The sequence below is a fragment of the Panthera leo genome, chromosome B3, assembly GCF_018350215.1.
Source record: "Panthera leo isolate Ple1 chromosome B3, P.leo_Ple1_pat1.1, whole genome shotgun sequence".
NCBI classification, from domain to species: Eukaryota; Metazoa; Chordata; class Mammalia; order Carnivora; family Felidae; genus Panthera; species Panthera leo.
In genome coordinates this window covers 86,347,220-86,362,323 of record NC_056684.1, presented here as the reverse complement: position 1 = coordinate 86,362,323, position 15,104 = coordinate 86,347,220, and the positions used below count along the sequence as shown (strand labels likewise).

General features: G+C 35.1%; 1 protein-coding gene across 7 annotated transcripts in view; it reads right to left on the bottom strand.

Annotated features, from left to right (window-relative positions):
• The window catches only part of MIPOL1 (mirror-image polydactyly 1), a 320,926-nt gene that overhangs the window by 5,923 nt on the left and 299,899 nt on the right, over nucleotides 1-15,104 (bottom strand). The window contains exon 13 of one of the 7 annotated variants that reach the window (XR_006203778.1): nucleotides 2,898-3,073. The exons of the other annotated variants lie outside the window; for them this stretch is intronic. The gene's annotated coding sequence lies outside the window, so the exon portion shown is untranslated. The remainder of the gene's footprint in view (nucleotides 1-2,897; nucleotides 3,074-15,104) is intronic. 7 annotated transcript variants of the gene reach the window in all.

Sequence of the window (15,104 nt, the reverse complement as noted above, 5' to 3'; positions counted from 1 at the left end):
AAGAAGAAGAAGAGATGTGGGAATAGGATAGAAATCCAAAGAAAACAAATAAAGTAAAGAGACTGGCAAAAGAATTTGAGGATATAGGGATGTAAAAGATGGATCAAGACTAGGTGCTGTCACAGAATTCAGAGAAGAGCAGTTCAAGAAGGCAGCTATCAACAGTTTAAGTACTTAAACAATATCAAAGTGAGAAGTGCCCATGTGATTTGGCAATTGGGAAATGACCATCTTCTCAGTGCAGTTTTAATGGCATGATGGAAGTAGGAGGAAGCCTGAGAGGAATGTGAAAATTGAAGGCTAAGTACAGGCTGTTTTATAAGAGCTTGGCTAGAAAGTAAAGAGGATTATAGTTATAGGGGAATGTATGGCTGAAGAAGTTTTTTAAGAAACTGATGGCATGTGAATATATTTGTGAACTACGGGAGAGAAGACTAGAGGAAGACACAAAGGTATAAGGCAGGAAGATGATACCTTTTTAAGTAGGGTCTAGATGACGGGATCATAAGCATGATTTACAGCATTATCTTAAAAAATATATACAATTTTTCCTTGGAGATTAAGGGGAAAGAGGTAGGAAGAATACAGCTGTGGATAATTTAGGCATGGAGGATGTTAATTGACAGAACTTATGTCCGCTATAGGAGACAAAGTTCTCTGATGAAAACATAGGGTACAGAAAAAGGCTAGAGGAAAATGCTGAATGTTTAATGTGACAAGGAAGGGAGGTGCCTTGGAATATGCAAAAGAAATATTAGGTGAGACTGATGATCCAGCTATAGCTAGAGACTGCAAATTTGTAGAGATACTGATCATCACAGTAGTATGACTTCTAGTTTTCACATCAGGTCTATCCTTTGGGGATAGATATGGGGAGGGAAAATAATAAAAGTAATTGAGAGTTTATGACTTATAGTATAAGACAAAGGTACAAGAAGGCTGTGTCCTTGAGAAAAAGTGATTAAACCTAGAATTCAGATTGGGTAGGGAAGAAAGCAAGTCTAAAAGGGCTGTCAGTTCAGAAAAAGAATGAAAGGAGCAAGAGACTGGATGTCTTAATTTGTGGTGAAGCTAAAAAGCAAGAGTAGTTGGGAGTAAGGCTGTGGTTATTGTTGGAGAGGCAAGTGTGATCTTAGGATTTCATATTTAGAGAAGTTCTGCCAACATCTATTGTAGTTGAAGTGGATAAGAGGTAAAAGTCATTAGCATTCAAGGGACAAAGGAACAGACACATTACTGACATTGACACTGAAGTTTCTTAGTATGAATGCAGGAGTTGGGGTAGATAGAAAGGAAGACATTGAATCAGATGCCTGAAATACATTTAAAGGAAACGGCACTGATCAGGAGATCAGTAGATATCACTGAAAAGATGAGACAGAGAGTGAGAAAGCTGGATGTTGTAAATCTCAAAGGAGCGAGTGTTTTTACATTGATGTAGAAGGTATGAAAGAAGCAAAGCGGAACGAGAAGAACTCTCCTTCCTGGTATATGGGTACAGGAAAAAGGCTGCTGTCCTAGTATATGGGTATGGGGAAGAGACTGGGCTGCTAGGAAACAAGTGTCCTTGGTAAGTTTGTTTCAGGTAGAATGTGTGTGTGAAACATTCAGCGTAGAAGTTGTGGATAGATGCAAGGTAGTAACAATGGAAAGAAGGTGCCACAAAGCAGACTGAAAAGAGCTGAGATCAGGGGAATAAAGAGAAGGAGAGAAAGATGGGGAAGGAGGAAGCACAGAGCTGTATGAAAGTGAATAGCCAATGGATTAGCCAATGGATAGAGTGCACCCATTCTCCCATGCATAAATTGTAATCAATGTGGTAAGAAGTTCTTGCTCCATTTTAGCCACAAAATGTAACTGAAAAGGTACACAGATGCCTATAAAAATGGGCATATCCACATATACTTGTGAATAGAGACACGGCCATATAAATATGAACACACATATATGCTCACAAAAAGAACACATAAGAAATAAGTAAATACCACATGAGGAAAGAATGAAGCTGAGAAAAGAAGAAAGACTATTTACATTTGAAACAAAATGAAGAAAGAGTTTGTAAGTGAAAAAGTGAGTGTAGGAGTAGATGGGAGAGTGGGTTGAAAAGTCATGGTGAAGAAGGTGGAAACAAGAATTGGTAGAAAGTGAAAAGAATGGGGAACCAAATAATAATTACATGGCCAAAAATTATTCCTTGTATTATTATTATTATTTTTTTTTTTGAGAGAGTGCGAGCAGGGGAGGGGCAGAGAGAGAGAGGGAGAAAGAGAACACTAAGCAGCCTCCACGCCCAGCACAGAGCCCCACATAGGGCTCCAACCCACAACAGTGAGACCATGATTTGAGCTGAAATCAAGAGTCAGATCCTCGGCCAAGTGAACTATCCAGGCGCCCCTATTCCTTATTTCAACATACTTCCTTGGATCTCCCACTCATCCCTGTAGACATACCTTTTAAATCATTACCTTACTTGATTTCTCATATGAGGTGTTATCAAAATGTTAAGAAAGCAGTCTTTACTGGTTTTTATTGTTTACACTTCCAGTCTTCAAATGGCTGGTACATTCAAGTTAGTAGACTGCTCACCATTATTGGTACTCTTTGCGGATATTCTCTGGTATGTCTAGTGTCTTTAAAAATATTGGCCCCTATATAATAGTCCAGTTTAATCATTATAAAGAAACATGGGCCTGATACCTTCATTGATTTAGACTTTTACTTCTCTTTCAATGCTGCCATGTTTCACTACTGACAACCTTAAAACGCTAGCCTGCTTTGACTATCAGGCCAAGCCAAGTCTGTTCTATTTCATATATGATTAATATTTCTTTTCCATTTATTGCTGCACAATAAACCACCCGAAACGTAGTGGCTTAAAAAGGCAGCTATTTACTCACGTCCATTCGGGCTTGGGGCAGTCAGGCGGTTCTGCTAGCCTTGCCCGTGTTCACTCATTCAGCTGCAGTCAGTTGGGGCGGGGTGGTCATGTGCCTGACAGGTATGCTGACTTCTGCTGGGACTCTTTCTTTCTGTGGTATCTCATTCTCAACCAGATGAGCCCAGACTTATTTACCTGGTGAACACATCAGCAAGAGGGTAATACTGAACTCAGGAAGGTCTCTTGAGGCCTTGCTTAAAAGTTGTACAACATCACTTGGTTAAAGGGAGTCACAGGACAGCCCAGATTCGAAGGGCAGGGAAATAAATTCCACATTTTGACAGGCACAGTTGCAAAAAAAAAAATCATGGCCATTTTTATTCCATAATATTGATATTAAAAGCAAGATTTTACCTTTATCTAAGCTAGATTTCAGTTTGGTAAATTTGGCCCATTTTTCCAGCAAATTAGTATCTTTTGGCATCTAGAGTTTATCACTTCTTGTAGTTACGATAAACTCACCTTGTATGTTTTTAACTTAGGTAATCGAAATATGTTGAACAAAAAAAGTACTGAGAAAAACTCTTACAGACATTCCTATTCAATTAGCTATGAATTACCAGAACTGTGCAATCCCTTCTTGATCTTGTCCACAAAGGTATTTTGAGATAGTCTGCCAAATGACTGTTAAAATCAAGATATATTAGAGTTCTTCCTCCTTACCTACCAGTTATAGAGGTTAATTTCTGAGTTGCAGCTAGACTTGCAAGACCAAGTATGGGTAACTGGGAACAGCCTGGCTGCCAGAGATAATCAGTCCTTAGTGGCTACATCAGTGAGTAGGTCTGCAACTAACATAACTGGACTGGCTGTAGGGTGCCATCTAAAAGCACTCAACTATTTCAATTAGAGTACCTAAAGAGCTTAATTTGGGCTTTTACAAATATCCAGATAGGTCTAATCTGATCGTCTGTGGCATGGAAACAAGAGTTTCTGGGCTGTGATGGTATTTGGTAAATATGATGAATTTGTAGACCATTGCTTGCTTAAGTTGATATCATGCCTGGTATGGTTCACAGCACATAGCATTTACTCTATTTTTAAATTTAATTTTAAGGGTTGGTCTACCTGTGTTTCAACATTCAAGATATATTTACTGAAACGCTTCACTGGAAAGTCCACGAGTCATTCTTTATTAAAAGCAAATAATAAATTCCAAAATATTACCAACTTAACAATACTATGATGGTATTATGCATTTTGCCTTACCGAAAAAGATATCATTTTTTAAATGGATATGGACTTACAAATGTATCTTGTTTTTTTAATAAAATTTAAAGCCTAATACATTTTTATATTCTTGTTAGCAAACTCAGTGTTAATAATAAATTGTGGCTAATCTGGAAATGGGCATAATTTACTTATCTGGAACAGGACATTGTAATATTAATAGCAAAAATAAGATTTCCAATGTAATTATACTAGAGATAATGAGGAAAAAATTGATACTGGCAAGAATACAGAAAGTCAATCACCAGGCCAATTTACTGAAGGAAAGAAGATATAGGACAATTGTTTACTATATAAATCCATAAAAAATATTTTGAAAAGAACTTCACAAATATTTCATTATAAGTAGATAATAAACAGGAATTCTAGATGAGCACCACTTTTAAGATTTTTATAATAAAGCAGATTTAAAAGGTATTTGTTAATTTCTTAGAAAAATATTACCAAAGCAAATGTCTAGGGAAACTTTTAAAAAGTCTTGACAAAGGACTGTGTTACAAATCTTAGCCTGGTTAACATGTCAGTGATAAATTTACATGGATATAATAATTAGTATCAAGCATTTGTCTCCCGTTAATCCTTGTAAAATATTTGAGATTATGTAGATACCAAAGAGTGCATTTAAAAAGACCCTCTTACTACCTCCTTGGTTTGCTGTGTTGAGGTCTCTCCAATACTTTATGATTGCCATGAGATTTAAGAATTCCCACAAGTACTGAAATGTTGGTAAACCTACAGTCTTCATAGGCTGAAGCAAAGCACATGCCTAGGTTTTGTTTAGATACATTCAGTTGAAAAGGCTGCATTCAGCAAAAGTGGTGCATTCTCAGCCCTAGTTTTGACCTAAAAATAACTTTCAAATCAGTAATGTAAATTAAGTATAATAGTTTTCACAACCTCTACTATCCCTAACACAAGATGATACTCAGGAAATAAAAGTTTACAAGGGCACCTGGGTAGCTCAGTTGGTGGGGTGTCCGACTTTGGCTCAGGTCATGATCTCATGGTTCGTGGCTTTGAGCCCCACGTTGGGCTCTGTGCTGACAGCTCGGAGCCTGGAGCCTGCTTTAGATTCTTTGTCTTCCTCTCTCTCTGTCCCTCCCCCGCTCACGCTGTCTCCCTCTCTCTCAAAAAATGAATAAATATTAAAAAAAATTTTTTTTTAAGTTTACAAAATTATTATGGTTTTCATAATGATTTTGGGTCATGCCTTCCCTACACCTCTTACAAAGTAGTCCAAGTAACCTTTGTTCTGTTTGGGACAATCATGGGGCAGCACTGTGAGAGTGGTCAAGTTTGTCTTTATTTCTCAAAGAGCCTAAAATAATTTGGTAGTGATAACTGCTGAAACAGAATTCCACCAGTAATAAAGACATCTAGAGAGAGAGAAAACCACAACCAAAAACCAAAAGTTAAAACCGATGCTGCGCAGAAGTTGATCCAATGGTACTTCTCTTGCTTCCCATTAAGAGTCTAATCCTCTCGCATTCTCCTCCCTTTGATTCTTAACACTGGCTTAAAAAAAATGTTTTCTGAGAACAATGTTATATGATTGATAAAAAGGCTACTAAGAGTTTCTGCATTCTATTATGAAACAAAGCATAACCTAAATCTGTTTATTTCTGATACTGAAATTTTAAGTATCAATTGATAGGTATGAAAATAGATATATCTTGCAGATTGCATTATCTCTTAAATGAAACCAGGAATGTGACTATCATCTCTGTCTGCATATAAAATTGTCCCTATTTGTTGTCAACTCATATTTTTGGCTGCATCTACACTATTAAAAGAAAAATAAGAAAAACAACAAATTGGGTACATACAGTCAACAATATTTAGTTTTAATGCATTATGACTAACCATTTACTAATTAGCTTGTTGATTTCTAGCATAAATTTCATGTCAAATCCAATTCAATCATTTCCCCAAAACCATTTTGCGGTATAAAAAAATATTTCAAGTAACTATAATAAAGGGTAAAATAATATGGATAGATTAATTTAGCTCCTCTGATGTCATTATATGAAGCATTATCACTTAGAAGATATCATTATCTTTAAAGAATTATCATTCCTTCAGAAATTAAGCAGTAAACTTGGATTTATCTCTGAGATTAAATAGAACTTAAAAAAATCCTAGTACATGCACACTCAACTCTGCTTAGATTAGATACACACATTCCTTATTCAATGTGTAGACAAGCACTGAAAACTTAACTCTATTTTATTTTTTTAAGCGTATTTATTTTGAGAGAGAGAGTGAGCGAGAGGTGTGTGTGTGTGTGTGTGTGAGTGTGGGGGAGGGAGGAGAGAGAGAGAGACAGAGAGAGAGAGATAGAGAGAGAATCCTAAGCAGGCTCCATACTGCCAGTACAGAGCCTGATGCGGGGCTTGAACCCAGGAACTGTGAGATCATGACCCGAGCCAAGATCAAGAGTCAGATGCTCAACAGACTGAGCCACCCAGGAGCCAACTTGCCTTTATTTTAAATGTAGACTAACATTTGCCACCTTCCATGTAACGTTGAAAAATCAGGCTTGTCAATCAATCATAATGTCATTAGTATCAATTTACGTGACTAGTAAAAATAAAAGTTAAACATTTAATAATCAAAATTTAATGTAAAACTTGGCATTCTTTACATTTATTTCATCTCATTTTACAATTAGAACATGGAAAAAGAGTAAAGCTGTATTTCCTTTGTTACTGTATCTCTAAGGTAATTTTATTTCAAGTTTTGGATTTTAAAATAATAACTTTGGTATCATTTTACCCAGAGATTAAGATTTTGTAAATCTTCGTAAATGTTTTTTGTAAATGTTAGTAAATTAGATGTCTACATAGTCTGGTGGATTCCAATTAGTCTATGGCAGCACTAGAAAAGGACTTATAGAAGATAATAGAGTTATTTTGCTTAAGCCCCTAATTTAACATCAGAAAGTGATTGAGATCATAGGATGAATTAAGATCAAGTGACAATTTTATTGGACTCTCACTTTGTCTATGAAAGGATATTCAAATCATATGTAAGTTTCCCAAGAAAACTCAACACCAGTAAAAGGCCCATGAAGCTCCATGAGAGCAAGTACAATGTGTATTTTGTTCATAAAGTAACTGGTACTTGGTAACTAGCATAACAGGCTCTCAAACATCAACAGGATATTATTTAGTTGTTTCTGAATAGATATTATACACACATGCACACACACACAGGGAATAAAGAGTAAAGGAATTTCATTTACATTCTCGATTCTAAAAAATAGATTTAAATTTTGATGATGACCCTTAAAAGGAGGTTTCAAAAATAAAGAAAGCAAGTTACTCCATGTGAAGATCTGTAGTAGTTTGTTTACTTATATATTTAAATATTTTTTTTTAACATTTATTTATTTCTGAGAGACAGAGCATGAGCGGGGGAGGGGCAGAGAGAGGGGGAGACACAGAATCCAAAGCAGGCTCCAGGCTCTGAGCTGTCAGCACAGACCCCAGCGCAGGGCTCAAACTCATGAGCAGTGAGAACATGACCTGAGCTAAAGTCGGACACTTAACTGACTGAGCCACCTGGGCGCCCCTGAAGTAAACAGTTTATTTAGTCAAGGGCCCTTCCAGAAGAAGATTATATAATAAGCAGTTATCTGAATAGATTCTTGTCATTTTGTTATTTTTTTTAGTTTATTTATTTATTTTTAGAGAGAGAGAGAGAGAGAGAGAGAGAGAGAGAGAGAGAGAGAGTATGAGAGTGCCAGTGAGGTAGGGACAGAGAGACAAAGAGAAAGAGAATCCCAAGCAGGCTCCGCATTCAGTGCAGAGGCCCACACAGGGCTCGATCCCTCGACCTTGAGATCATGACCTAGGCTAAGCTGGTATCAAGAATTGGTTGCTCAACTGAGTTACCCATGGACCCCAAGATTCCTCTCTTTTAAATGGAGGGAGTTTGGGAGCTTGGTGGGAAAGATCTTAAATGAAACTTCACCCTAAGTGAGAACTAAGTTAAGGTTATCCTTTTTGCTTCAGGAGGGATTTAGTTAATGTGATAACATTAATGAATTACTGATTCTGAAAATTTGTCTCTTCTTTTTGATTTCATAACTTGCAAGGAGAAAAAAATGAAGCACACAAAGGAATGAAGTTGCCATGGATGTGGATTACTGATAAGCAGGCACATGACAAAATATGGGAAAGACAAGCTGATAACAGGGTCAACTATTTAAATTATTTCATTTAAAACTCTTGATTTCTAAGAACTGAACCAGGGTATGATACTGGTATATTCAAAAAGGATGCAGATTTGTGGGAAGATTCCTCCTCCTTTTCTTATTCTGGTTTTTGTGTTCTGCCCCTGCTTCCCAGCTTTTAGGACAATCCATATGAACACTTGCTTAAATTACATCTGAAAGCATATAGAAATCCTTTATTTCTTTTAGACTAAAATGGATTCTTTGTTGGTTGTATCACTGTCCTATTTAACATATTAGTTTCAGTATTTTCAGAGTGTCTTTTGTTGAAAATTAAGACTAATAAGTCATTGCTTTCTAAGTGTTTTTGAAACTGTTCAATTATATTGTCAAAGTTTTTTTTCCTATGGCGAACTGATCCTTGGTTTCAAGATAAGGATATAGTAAATAGAAGTTTGAAGTTTAATCGCATTCATGATATTATGAAACTGCTAGGTAGTCACTGCTTATTTCTGGCAGTTTAAAACTATATGTTATCAGACTCAGATATTGTATATGGAGTCCTAAATTCTTTATATAAATAAAAGAAATTAATCTTTCTAAAACATAAATATTTAGCAAAGTAATATAGCCATGAAAAGGCAGAGTTCTTTGAAAAGTTTGACACATAATAGTCATAGAACATACATTATTATTATTTTCTTAAATTTTTAAATGTTTATTTATTTTTGAGAGCGAGATAGAGTGCAAACGGGGAGGGGCAGAGAGAGGAGACATAGAATCCAAAGCAGGTTCTAGGCTCTGAGCTATCAGTTGGATGTGGGACTTGAACTCATGAACTCATGAACCACGAGATAATGACCTGAGCTACTGAACTACCCAGGCGCCCGTAGAACATACATTATTTAATTAAAATTGCCATTAAACAACATATAAAAGGGAAGATGCTATAAAGATTAATACTACATATGTAAAAGAAGTTTGTATTTTCATCTCAAAAACAGTGTCTATTCCAAATATATATATATAGAGAGAGATATCTATGTATTTATATATCTATATCTATAGATACATATATTCTTTATAGATAAAGAATTCTGGAGGCATAGAAAGATGAGCATTTCTGACTGAGTTTCATTTCTTTCTGATTTTTATATGCCACTTGTAAATGTAATTTCCATTCTTTAATATCCATTCACTTCACAGTTAATACTTTTCAAGCACCATAAAAGACTTGAAATTAAATCACATACATCTTTCTTATATGTGTTAAAGTGTTAGTATTAGGGATTAATGGGCTTTATTCTCAGTATCTAGATTATTCATTGGTAGTATGTTAGTGACATAGGGACACAGCTGACAGGACATTAGCAAACTGCTTCAGGGACTGAGTTACAAAGGTCTTAAATGTGAATTATACTTATGTTCTAATTTATTTACAGTGAGTAATCACCAAGATAGATTTTTCATATGATTTCCTTTAGATTTACAGTATTTGCACTGTTAACAATACATAGATTTTTGTATTCTAGAAACTACCATACATTTGGCAGCAAAGATAATAAATAAGGACTTATAATTATGATTAACTAAGTACCCGAGAGCCACTTGTAAAGCCAATGAAAACTATTCTTCTATCTTAATTGGAGAGCAATTCTCATCTGACTGTGAAGAAAAGAGCCTCAAACCTGCCTTCTGATAAAATCCTAAAGGTTTTTCAGATATTCTATAAGGCATGATACATGAATTATAATTTGTTATTTTTCCTCAGTTTAGTTTAGGTTTGGACAATATGGTAGTGTTTACATCTTCTGGTATGTATTTTGTTACCTAAATTTGGTAGAAATATTTCTTTGAATAAATAACCTAGATGATAGGAATGAATTACTGCTGTAAATCTTTGCTAATAGCTATCCTCATCATGTGCCTTTTTAAATAAAATAATTCTAAAAATTCTTTCTATATGCTGCTCTCAGCTGCTTATATCTGGACTTTTAAGTATTCACCCACCAGCCTGCTTCAGATAATTCAGATATCACCAATGATATCACCTCAGGAAATAATCTGCTGTTTGCCCAGTAGAGGAGTTACCTATTGCCTTTTGAAGAATGACGCCTCAAACCACAGCCTTGACATTTGGCCTCTCTTTGAATGGCTTGAGATACAGCTCTTCAGAATAATCTTTATCATTCAGAATAACTTTGGACATTCTGACTTTTAGCACTAAACTCCACAGAAAGAGTTTAATTACCTGGGAAATAGAGTTATATAATCTAAATAGCTATCATTCCAAAGACATTCTCATGGGTATTTCTATTATTCCTTGAGAAGAATCCTTAGAAGCCTTCCCTTCTTTTGCTCTTCAGTTTCTGGAAGCCAATTTTGATGAGTTTTATATCTGCCATCTGACAGTAGTGTTCTCAAACTCAACTTAATATTTTTTCTCATAAGTTTATAAGTTAGGGTTATACAAAAAGAAAATGAAATTAGTTCTTAGCATTGAACTAAAAGACATCCTATTGATGGCACTGTGTTGTTCCTATCTCTTAGGCAGAAAATCTTAAAATACCGACTACTTCTTTACCCTTCACATCTCTTTAGTCACCAGATCACAGTTTTTCTCTATAGTGTTTCTGATATGAATGAATCTTTTTCTCCTATTCTCATTGCTACCAGCCTATACCAGCACATCAGTTGTCTGTTATTATATTATTACCATTGCTCCTTAACTGGTACTCTGACTTCTAAAACCATACTGCTTCAATTAATCTTCCCCAGTGCTAAGTGAGCCTGATATTCCTAAAATGCTATTTCTTTCAAGTGACCTTTGCTGCTTTCAAAACTCCACGTTAGTTTCTTATTCCCTAACCCCTGAAATCTGCCTTTGCATAGTAATTCAACTCACCTCGCCTATCCGATATAATCCCACAGGATGGGGCATTCCTGCCAGGCTGACTTCTAAACTATCTCCTCTTATATAATACATTCACAGGTGTACCTTTGCTTCATTTGTGCTGTTTCTCCTCTTCTACACTCTCTTTCTTCTCTACTTATTCATACGCCACCCATTCTAGAGGCCAAGTTCAATTTCCTTGAGGCCTTCCCTCTCCCTGTACTACCTGCCCTGAACAATTAATAGGTTATTTAGTTCCATTCTATACTATAAAATAATTTAAAAAAACAAGGCAATATATACATATATATATTTTTAAATATATTACTAGCATTATATACAGATACAAGATGTCATATACTCTTGAACCCCACAATGCCGCTTCCAGGAATTTGTGCCTAAAGTTTTTAGCTAGAAGTGTGTTCACTGCAACAGTATTTGGAAACAAGCAAACAACAATGCCCTAAACTTCTTATGGGCAAGAGCCTTATGGCATACTGTTTATTTATTCCATCAAATTTAAAAGAGTGCTAAGTACATGATACACTGGTGTGTGTGTGTGTGTGTGTGTGTGTGTGTGTGTGTGTGAGTTTTTACAGTCTTTCTCTGTATCTTGTAATAAAAGTAACAAATGAAAATAAAATCCAAATTTGTCCCCCCCCCCCCATTTATACCTAAAATCCTGTATCTTTTCAAGAAGAGAGAATATATCTTTAATTCCAGGTACTATGTAGTCAGACCATGGAATTTTTCTATTCGTGCTTACAATGAAATAAATGGAGAGGTGAAAAGGTATTGCCAGCTGTAAAGCAACAGTTGAAAAGAGTTCATCTTACTCATAATTGTTACCTTTTTGCCAAAAAATTTTCATAGGCAGTGTGCTTCTAATGCTATATACATACACCCAAAGTCTTAAATCATTTATATTAACCTGTCACAAGTGCTGGTCCACTATTTTGACATGCTTACTGAGAACAGTAGATGACTTACTATCCTCAAAACAAGCTATTAACTCCTGTCTAAACTTTCTCAATCTGAACTACTGTAAGGCAGCTCTTTGATGGGACACACACTCTGCCTTTTATGGCTTCACATCATTCTGCTCTATTATGTGCCAGTGTCTTTGACAGCTATGAAAAAAGCCGTTATTAAAAAAGGCTAGAAAGTTTGAAAAAATTGGCTCGGTTCTTGTACCATAAGTAATACATTCAAGTTAAATTCCTGCTATCACTGTATATACTTTTAATATACAGCTTTTACAAGTTAGGTCATTCTTTTTTTTAAATTTTTTTTTTAATGTTTTTATTTATTTTTGAGACAGAGCGAGACAGAGCATGAATGGGGGAGGGTCAGAGAGAGAGGGAGACACAGAATCTGAAGCAGGCTCCAGGCTCTGAGCTGTCAGCACAGAGCCCGACGCGGGGCTCGAACTCACAGACGGCGAGATCATGACCTGAGCTGAAGTCGGACGCTTAACCGACTGAGCCACCCAGGAGCCCCAAAGTTAGGTCATTCTTACAACAGAAAGTATTTATGGTAATGTATTTTATAATTAGAGGACAAGATGAAACGTTATCTATCCACTATGAAACACTCAGCACCATATTTCTCTTTTTTCCACATACCCGAAGAGATTTAAAATCTGCAGTTCTTCAGATGGCACTTCTATAGTCTAATTGTTTTTCTAATTAATTAAAACCTTTTCTAGCAATTCTAAGTATTTTTTAACTCATAATTCCACTTCCAGGAATCTGTGTCCCACGCAGTAATTGCAGATATGTGCAAATATTTAGCTGCAAATCTGTCCACTGCAGCAGTATTTTAAAGCAACTCAACAGTAACAGTAATGGGTTAAATAAATTATGATACAATCATACAATAGATTTAAAGCCATTTTAACTACATAGTAAAAGATTATAATGACATAAAGTTATTCATCATATATTAAGTGAATTAGATTATAAAATTGTATGTGATATACGAAAACATTTTGTAAGAATGCCAAGTTGCCTGGTGATATTTAAAAGGCAAAATGTTTTTATGATCTGAAGAGAAACCAGAGTGCTTAGTGATATTTAAAATTTTTTCAGGAATTAATGTAAATTGTTTCAGTAATTTGAAAAACATATTCGTGATTAAAAAGCGTTTTTAAAATATTTGGCCTATCAAAACAATGTTAATTAATACATCTCTTGGTAAAGATGAACACATGTACATAACTACTAAAGTGAACAAGAGGGCATTTAAAAGACAGAAATATAACCTCTTTCTCTCTCTTCCCATTCTCACTAATTTTTTGCTGAACTCTCCCCAGATGTAGGAATTCCATGAGACTGACAGAGAACTTAAAAGTTCTATGTGGCTGTAAAGTATTTATATTCAGTATGTATATTATTCAAGTTTTATCATTGTATTTCTCATAGCAAGAAATTGCCCAGAAAAATAAATTAAGGGGACATATGCTATACAAACATGGAAGAATTATTTATTCTGTTGTTTTTTTAACATCATACATCAAGGCTATACAACTTTAAGTATTCACAATATTTAAAACAATGATTTGAATTGAAAGAGACAGATTTCCTTACACAGTAAAGGCTCTCTCAGGTACTTTCCTTTCATCTCCCACACACAAATGAAGCCAATCCAGCACCTAAGCATTCAAGCTTTCTATTGTGTTTTGATCCTGTTTGTTCTATCTATGCAGGATATTTACTTTGGAAGGGGAGATTTATGGCTGAAGAACATGACTAAATAGCTTATTTGTGAAGATAAACCAACCTGAATTAGTATTAAGGTATAAAAACCCATTGGGCTGCCAATTAATAAAAACAACCTTTTGTTTAGAAGAAAAAAAAAAGAACACAAAGATCACGTTTATAAATATTTCTAGGGGCGCCTGGCTGGCTGAGTTGGTTGGGCAGCTGACTTCAGCTCAGGTCACGATCTCACGGGTCCGTGAGTTCGAGCCTGGTGTCAGGCTCTGGGTTGACAGCTCGGAGCCTGGAGCCAGCTTCAGTTCTGTGTCTCCTTCTCTCTCTGCACCTCCCCTACTCACACACTGTCTCTCTCTCTCTCTCCCTCTCTCTCAGAAATAAACATTAAAAAAAATTTATAAATATTTCTAGTACTTTTTCTAGTCAGATAATAAGTAATAATAATAAAAAAACCTCAAATAAGCAACTCAAGAGAAGGCAAGCTGCCTTAGTTATCAGATGATACCACAATTTAACAAACCTGACACTGTCAGTAAAACAAACCAAAACATAACTTTTCTCTTGAAAAATATAATGTAAGCAAAGTCTGAAATGGGGAAAAATGTTTACAGTACATTTAATAAAAAGCTGATTTATTTACTATCTTAAGAGGTCTTAAAAATCAATAAATAATACAATACAAAAATGGGAAAAGTCTAAAACAGGCAGTTCAAATAAAAATATATTGTAAATAAAAATATAAAAAGCTGCTTAACTTTATTCATCATCAAAGTACACATTGAAATGAGATGTAATTTTTCATCTTTCAGATTGGAAGATTAAAAACCTTAATAATACAAAATAGTAGTGAAAATTGTGGAATCAGCATTCTTATAAATTATGAGTTGTTGATTTAACTTTTTAAAAGAACAATTTGGCAATACTTAGAATTAAAATGGCACACTTTCTTGAAACTTAAGTTTTTCATTTTTTAGGAATTTTGTTAAAATTGAAAAACTATATAAATATGTTTAAAGAAGGCTGCTCATTTGTAACATTGTTTGTTAACAGATTTAAACAAACAAACAAACAAACAAATAAGCAAACCCAGATTCTCTTCTCACAGAATTTGCACTCTAGTTGGTAAAAGATGTATACATAGAGCAATTT